The following is a 9,007-nucleotide window of genomic DNA, read 5'->3' on the forward strand; positions in this document are numbered from 1 at the left end:
TTGTTATAGTTGTTTGGGGCTTTACAAATCAGTTGAACTTGCAACGAATTGGATATGTGGTTGTATTATGGTAATTGTTGAAGAAGGGTTTCGTAATTCTCTAGTTTTCTCTAGGTTTCCAGGCATGTGAACAGCATATTTACCAATTTCCTACATATTTTCCCTCGGTTTCTGGGCAAGTGAACAGAGAGAAAACAGGCTTCCCGTCACAGTTTCTTTTCCTTTATTTTCCATTTTTCCACGTTAGATTCCTTTCATTTCTTTTCTTTTCCTGCAGTGAGAAAACAAGTGAACGGACCCTATTATAAAAGTGATTGAAATAGCATAAATATTTAGAAAAAAAAAAACTATGGGCGGAGAAATTGTGATGCTAGAGTTACTCAGAGGGTAATTTTGTCGATCAAGTTTTCCTGTCTAAAAAGATCTCAGACCCTGTTTGGATTGCAGTAATTTTCTGGAAAAGTTTTGAAAAGAAAAATATTTCTAAAATTTCCTACATTTTCACAATAAAATGATGACGGTAATTATCAAACAATCCTATTTAATTTTTATTTAGAGGGACCCTCAATTTATGATGATATTCCACTAAATTAACCATAATCATATCATTTCCCAGTAAATCATGGAAAGATAAAAATTGCAAGAAATTTTGTTACGTCAGATAAGCTTTTCTTGCAATATAAACAGGGCCCTAGTGTCTAATGTTTGCTAACAAATGTAATATTCGAAAAATTCAAATATGGGACATGATGAGCAATTTCGCGGGAAGCCATTTCACGTCTGACTTTAGCATGGGAGAAAAGCCACATAGGCTCACTTTTCAGCAGATTTTGTCTCACTCATTTAATTCATCTGAGGTGGCTGTTCTCTAATGCAAAAATCAGCCGTGAAATGGCTTTCCGCAAAATTGCCTAGCAAATCTCTCGAAATATTTTTCAAAAAGTTGACTTACAATTGTAACTAAAAAAAAGGGAAGTATGAGAGAGAGGGGTCAATATCAAAACAATGGAATGTAAATATCAATTCCCAGACTTTGAAAGGTGTAAAGGCTTTTAGCTCTATAGTGACAGTTTGAAATCGCAAAATTTATAGATTTTTGACCCTAGATAATTCAAGAGTAGTTAGAGGAATACGCTCCTTCCAACTTTATTTTGGAAATTGATAGAGTTGCCACCTAGGTTAAGGGACATGGGACTTCAATTATGAATGTCTGTAAAGTCAGGCATATGTCACCTAGATTGGGTGGGTTTAGGTTCTCGAATTACAGGATTAGAAGGGGTTAGACATCAATCACGCACTTTTAACCTTAAGGTATGTCTCTAATTACAAATTATGACTTTGATGACATATTTAACGTGTTTAATTTATAGCCCTAATTTATTTTCTTAATGGTAGAAATTCAATTAAGAAGAAAGAAGCAAAACCAAGACCGAGATGGTCAGGTCAAGTGGGGAGATAGAAGAGAAGGATCAAATACATCAAAGTAAAATCCAACAGCCTCGATGGGAAAGGAAGTCAAATGTCTCCAAACTGGGCCTATTCACACCTGCATGAGCAAGAGCATCAGCCTCACTATATTCTGCCCTTCTAACGTAACGATTTGATTAGAGCATTATCCAACTATGTCTTGAATCTCATCCATTAGCTGTGAAGACCTCCAAGGATGGGGATGACTTCCGATCATCCATCGAATAACGTTGAGGGGACTCTCATTGGCAAGTCTAATACCTTGAAGGACCGCTTTGTTAGAGTATATGCCCTGAAAAGCCAGTAGAATGACATTTTCTAATCAATAAATATTTATTTCAAGACATGAATGGGTAATTATAATAATGAATGTGTGTGATGTGCTCGTCTATTGACATATGTTCATCCTTAGGTAACATAGTAGAAATGTCATGCTCAAAGGATTCACAGATCCAAGGGAGCAAGGAGATATGACATCTCGGTTCTATACAAGCCTTAATAGTTCTTAGTTGGGAAGGAGACTGGACATCTCTTTCTGTATACAACTAGCACCAGTCTTGCCTACATGCACGTGTCGTGATGTGGTCATCTAGGTAGTGGACCCTAAGCAAGAAGAGTGGGTGCGACAATTGGATCTCGCAACCCAACTGGATCAAATAAAGATCAACTTGTGGACAAGAGAGTTTAAATTTGTTTTTTCAGTCAGGGCCATTCACATGTCCTTAGACCTGAGGGATCTTATTGGTCTGTCGACCTGTTCTAGAATCTTAGTCTATCTTATAGTAATTCTAGCTTAAAGTCACATTCAGATAGAGCTATATCCTAGAGCAAACCCTTAAGACCAATAGTGATACTCAACAAGAGATTCTTCGCCCTAAAATTTAGGAATTGACATCTACAATTTTGTCAGAATGGTAGGCCTATTAAATAGCCTAACTAGGTGGATTTGATAAAAGGTTTATCAGAATTTTTTATGAAACATTAAAAAGTTTTTAAAAGATTTTACAGATGCAGTTGGAGGCCAAACACCACTTGACCAAAATGGTATATTAACAGTGGGCCAATGGGGTAAATGTATCCACCCCCATGTGACTCAACTCAGTAGATGTAGTAAAGAAGAACGGACTTGTGCATACAAGATTTGATTAAGGGTAAGATGATCTGACAGTTATCTTCAGGGTTACGTCTCGATGGAGGCCATGACCTAATGCGAGTGTAGTTTAACTACAAAGCGAGATCGCCGTGGGGCTCACCATAGGGTTCTTTGCGACGATCCCACTCATAACTCAAATGACCCGGTAACATCCAAACAGATCAGGGTTCTGCATTTTATGCATTTGCATGGACGGATGAGATCCGTTATTATAATAATGTACATATTTATTTTATATATATATATATAATCTAATTCTAAATCTCTTTGGACAAAATGCCCTCCTCCTTAATAGAGGGGAATGAAATCTATAAGGGGTTAATTCGGGTATTTACAGTATGGATGAACGAGCAATCATATCAACATCAACGAAAAAATCGAAGGAAATTTTTTGTCCATAGTGATTTTTTGCCAATAAAATTTTTACGTCATAAGAATATTTTACTAGAAGCGAATGATCAAACAATTATATTACTCTACCTATTCGTTTGAGATTTTGACACTCTACCTATTCGTTTGAGATTTTGACAACCGATTCTAACCCCTTAACCGATTATTGGACTCTGAATTACATTAATAAGGGAAATGATCTTACCACTCCACTCCTTTTGAAAAGATGCATGACACATCTTGTCGTGTAGTATTTAAAAGGCTGTCAGGAGAATATTACAGTTCTCAGAAAGCTTTTCCAAGCCCGGTAAATACTCAACGACTGAAGTGGTGAAATCATTTCCCTTAATTTTTAGTCAAATAATCGGTTTGACATGCAATATTGAGCCTCAAACTGATTATTGGACTTAAAATTAAACGTTGATTAAACTTTTGTCTTTTTAAAACTATTAATTGATACATTAGACTAGAATTTTGTCATACTTGATAATTAAGGCAATTAATATAGGGCGCTGATATCCTCCCCCGGACGGCTGGCTAACGTTAAACATTAGGATTTAACGTATATGTCACTTTCCCACCATTTGACCGGTATCTCTCTCTCTCTCTCTCTCTCTCTCTCTCTCCACACACACAACAGGAACAGTTGGTGGGCCCAACAGAAACCGCTGGTGGAATGGTGGGCCCATCTTTGAACAACGTAGGCCCCGCCCATACCACTCCATAGGATAATCCAAACCGTCCATTTGATGGGCCATAAACGTAAATAGGTCGCGTCCCAAAATATCATTTCCATAGGCTGATCCTAGCCCTCCGATCTAAATAGAAACTACATCTTATGCAACCTCTATAGATTGTAGGGTTGTGATCATCCTATGGAAATAATTTTTGGGGCACAACCTATTTACATTATTGCCCATCAAATGAATGGTTTGGATCATTCTATGGAGTTGGTCGTATATATAGAATTAACGGAGCCAGCGGCGGGGGGGGGGGGGGGGGGAGAGAATATCAGCGCCCTTGGTAAATTTATTAGTGGACAAATAGAAAGAAAAAAAATAAAAATGAGCACAATCCTCAAGGAATTTTGTCTCTTTGTTAGTTACTTTACCCAACCGCAACGACATGACATGACGTGTTCTTCCATAATACACCTCCTCCTCATCTCCTTTTCTGCTAACCACATAAAAAATAAATGTAAAAACACAAAAAAACGAGATATTTAACTTTGATACGGCCACTCCCTTCCGAACATAAACACACCCCTCGAAAGCATTAAAACAAGAAGATGAGTCGCCATCAAAAGCATAAGAATACCAAAAGAAGAAACTGACGAACCCAGAGAGAAAGAAAATAAATTACTCAGAGCATGGAGTAATAAGTAATTACACCCCCATTTCAAACACCAAAACAGAATATTACAAGGGAGGAGGAAGAAGGCAAACCCAAATGCATTGAAACTTTACCCAACACAATACAGATAAATTACAATTTTACCACCACCATCAATCCTTCATCACAGATATTATATATAGGGAAATGATATCCACACAACCATGATTTTATATTGGCACCAACATACTTGTTTTTTAGTATTTAAAGAGCTTTTAAAAGAGAAAAAGACAAGCTGGGTTTGTGCAAATATTAAAACATAGTATATACAGATTTTTATAAAGATTAGAACAAGAGGGCACCGACTTCTTGGAGTTTAGGAAGGAGGTTGCCTCCAAGATGAAGGGCCATAAGGCTCTCTAGCCCACCCACGTGGGCCCCACCTATAAAGACAGCAGGCGCACCATAGTCGGATTTGCTATTATACGCCCCGAGCGTAGGCCTCGCCCTCTCCATCTCCACCTCATCCAATTCAATCACCGTCGGGTGGACCCCAAGCGTGGCCAGTAACCGCCTCATGACGTGGCACATGCAGCAAGAAGATTTGCTGAATATGATCACCGGATTCTCCGATATCAGCCGTTGGATCCTCCTCTCTGTGGGCTCCGCCCCGTCTATCGTTAGCGAAGCCTTAGGCTCCGTTAATTCTCTCACGGCACCGTCACTTAACGGCAGGCACCGTATCCCTTCCATCGCCGTGAAAAATTCCGTGAGAAAGAGAGAGAGAGAGGAGATTTGGAGAGAGAGAGAGAGAGAGAGAGAGAGAGAGAGAGAGAGAGAGAAGGTGTTTTACGAAGAGGGAGTGGGTTTGAGGGGTTTGTATAAATAAAAAGGGAGAGAGAGAGGGGTTGACGAGATGAGGTCATTGACACGTCAGCAATTAAGGTGACGACACGTGTCATAGAGAGGCAGACTGGGAAAAGCGGAAATGCGTCAGCCCACGACGCAGACCTGTTTGCCGTTATTACGGTCTCTGCGCCCCAACACCTGCAAAACTCTGACGTCAGAGATAATCCGGCCTCACCTCCCACGTCTGGACCGTACACGTGGCAGATCACTCGCCGTCCAATTTTTTCCAAATTCTCCTCCTTTTTTTTATTTGGAAAAAGAGAACAGCCAGGTATAAAGTCACCACCGCATAACACTGATGATCAGATCTGTAGAAGTATGTGTGAGCAATCGAGACCACCGATCTTCTAGAGAATCAAGAGTAAATTTCGACCCAAACCGAAACGTTACGAAACTGAAACCACATAAATCTACCAAATTTCGGTCAAAATCAGGAATTTCAGTTGAAATTTCGGTAAAATGCTAAATTGTTATTTCTTTAGGGCCCGTTTGGATGCAGAGAAGAATTTGATTTGGATTTCTCATATTTGCAGCCCTTTTTGCATTGTAATTTGGATCTGGATCAAATTCTTGGATTTCCAATTCAGCAACCGACAATGAAATCCAAATAAGCTGTGCAAATAAGAAACTGAAAATCCACAGATCTGGTAGTTTCCTTCACCCTCTTTGTTCCTCAACCTCTCCCCTCCAATAGGAAGTACCCCCTTCCGTCTCTCTCCCCCTCAACATGAGCTGCCGGATCTATTCATTTTGTATTCAAAACTCAATTCCAAATCCAAATACAATATATGTGGTATCCAAACCGGCCCAGATGAACGAAATCGACATTTCGTGAGCTTCTACAAAAATGTCGGGCTTTCGGCCGAAATTTCCAGTTACGGTGAACACCGAAATTATACCCGAAAATGAAATTTAAAACGATGCTTACATAGTTTCGGTACATTCTAAAGATACAAAACATGCCTAAAATACGAGAGTACAAAAATAAACGGTTTAGATTTAATAAAGGGAACCCTAACATCAAGGGTCCTAGAATCATCCGATCTAGTGTCTTTTACAAGATTTAGGGTCCCCTGATGAAGCAATGGATCCGATAAAGAAGCCTAACAGCTACCCTACGTTTAGTATTTTTCTTGAAAAGAAAATCTAGTCTCCTTTGATTGGTTACCGTTGATTTAGACTAAGGTCCAATGATAGTGTGCCACGTGCAATCCACCTTACGTGTTTCCTTAGACTGCGAATGCACATGAGGAAATTATTTCTTTATTTTTTTATAAATGCACACACCTTCTTCTCATTTTTCTCACCGTTCAAATACTAATTTTAAAGTGGAAATAGCTTTAATAGTGAAGCCCTCTTGTCTGCCATAGTAATGGGTAAGTAAGGTTTGGAAATTTGTTAAGCTAGGGGACATTTACTATTGGGTGCACTTATCAAAAAGGTCCCGACAATGAAATGGTGGGCCCACTTACATGACATCACCATTATAGATCCTTCCATCTTTTGTGGGCCCCACAAGACTTGTAGATGACGAAGCCCGAAGCTCATTGTCACTCTCCTCAGTATTCTACTTCTCCATGAAATGGGGATCGTAGAATCATTATTAAAGGAAAGCACTTGACTTTTTAGAATAGGGACAAGGGAAATGATATTTCTACCCCCTCCCTTTCCCTTCTTTCCACCCCTTTTGTTTGTTTCTTCCTAAAAGTCAAATAAATGGGTGAAAAAAATGAAAATGCAATAATTTTAAAGAAAGGACAAGCAAAAGGAGTGAGAGTGCTGCAAATGGGGGTGGAAATATCACTTCCTAAAGGACAAATGTAATGTTTCTTGCTTTTTGAAAATAATTTTCCAATGTTTTGTTAAATCATTTTTTCAGGTAAAACCATAAAATATTATGAGAGAAGATAACTTATCTACTCTCTAGTGCTATGTTTTGTTGCCTTTTTTTTTAGAAAAATAGCAGGGAATGTAATTAATTCTACTGATTCGCTGAAGGGTGTTTGGTAGGGAATTTAGCGAAATTGGGAAGTTTGACCACTAGGAATGTCGGGCGCTTGTCGGCTGATGTGGAACCCTCAAAATTCGATTGTTGAATTTCTCCAAATCAAAGAAAAAAATGGAGAAATTCTCGGGCAAATCTTACCTTTTGAGTTTTATTAGGAAGTGGCAAATCTTCGGCAAATCTTGGCCAAACCAAACATCTTTTAGATTTGCTCTCAATCTCCCCGTTAACTGATTTCCTTTTAATCTCCCTTTGACTTCTTCTTCTCCAAATCCTCCCAACATCTACCAGCAACCAAACAGAGCATAGAGTAGATAACTTATTTACTCCCTAGTGTTAAAATACAGTCGGAGCCACATTGTTTGGGTGATCCAAAGCATTCATTTGGTGGGCCCTCACATAGATAGGGTGTGCGTAAAAAAAAAGCCCCATAAGATTATCCCAACCCTTCGATTTGTGGAGGCAAAAATATGGACAGATTTGTGAAGGTTTATATCTGTCCATTTTTACCTCCACAATCGAAGGGTTGAGATGATCATGAGGAGCTGACTTTTTTGGCACACCGTATATATGTGAGGGCCCATCTAATTAATGCTTTGGATCACCCACACAATGTTGCCCATTGTTCACATTATAAGGGGGGCGAATGCGTACTGCAGGGGGGTGAAAATATCATCCCACAATCATTTTTTACCCCAAAATTAGTTTTTGTTTGCCTTTTCTTAAAAATGACTTAAAGGAAAAGATAAACAAAAAGGGAGTGTAAATATCATTTCCCGTGTATAAATATCTCAGTTAAATTGTTTGCCTCCTTCAATTTTATACACACAGGAAAACATACTTCATTTCCCAGGAATTTTATGACGATGAATTTTGTCCTGAAGCGGGAAGCACGTGGCATACCGTTGACTAGGCACGTGGAAGCGGAAAGGCAACGGCACCGACTCACCGAGTCGGGCCCATCACGATCCGGCGGACACGGAAAGGGGCGGATGATTGTACTGTCGGTTTTGTGTTTTTTGATTTTTTACGACTCAGGATATCGGTAGCGATGACGTGTCACCGATCCGACTCGGATCTGCAATCGTCATCAAAATCCAGCCCCATTGAAAATCTTTGCCACTGAGAAGAACGGACGGTTGAGATGGCTTCATTCCCGTGGTGGGGAGAGGAAAGAGATGATCTCTACGTGTAGAGCATGGTACACAGTGTGTGTAGTGTAGTGGAATGATGGTCGTTAGATCCTGACCACGGTTTTTGCCTTGTTGGTCCCACTTGTAGTGAAATTGGTGGTGGGCCCAACTATAAACATAGGGAGTAGGGACTACTATTTTGGATGCGCACTACTACTCAGAAGTGGTACCTTTTTTATGAGATAAAAAGGAGGAGTCGTCTCTGATGGGACAAAAAGAAGGAATTCTATTTCTCAACCATTGATTTGTTGGATTTATAGATAGAAAGATGGTGGTAATGCCAATTACATTTCTTAGATTTGTCACCATGCTTTGTAGGGGGCCCTTCTAGCATAATTCAAGGTGGGCCCACTTTTAATTGCAATGTGAAGAGTCAACGGGATTTTAAAATTTCTAAATCCAAGCACCATGTACTGAGTTTCTAATTATGACACACAGGGCTAATGGTTTCGCTTTTTAGTAACTTGCATTTCATATAGTTATTAATTGGAGTGCATAGTAAAGTGGGCACATGTATTGGTGCCTACATTTGAGCAGAAGAAGAAAATATTTTCATTT

The sequence above is a fragment of the Tasmannia lanceolata genome, unplaced genomic scaffold (genome assembly GCF_043159265.1).
Source record: "Tasmannia lanceolata isolate RefF3 unplaced genomic scaffold, GAP_Taslan_0.1 ptg000015l, whole genome shotgun sequence".
Taxonomy (NCBI): Eukaryota; Viridiplantae; Streptophyta; class Magnoliopsida; order Canellales; family Winteraceae; genus Tasmannia; species Tasmannia lanceolata.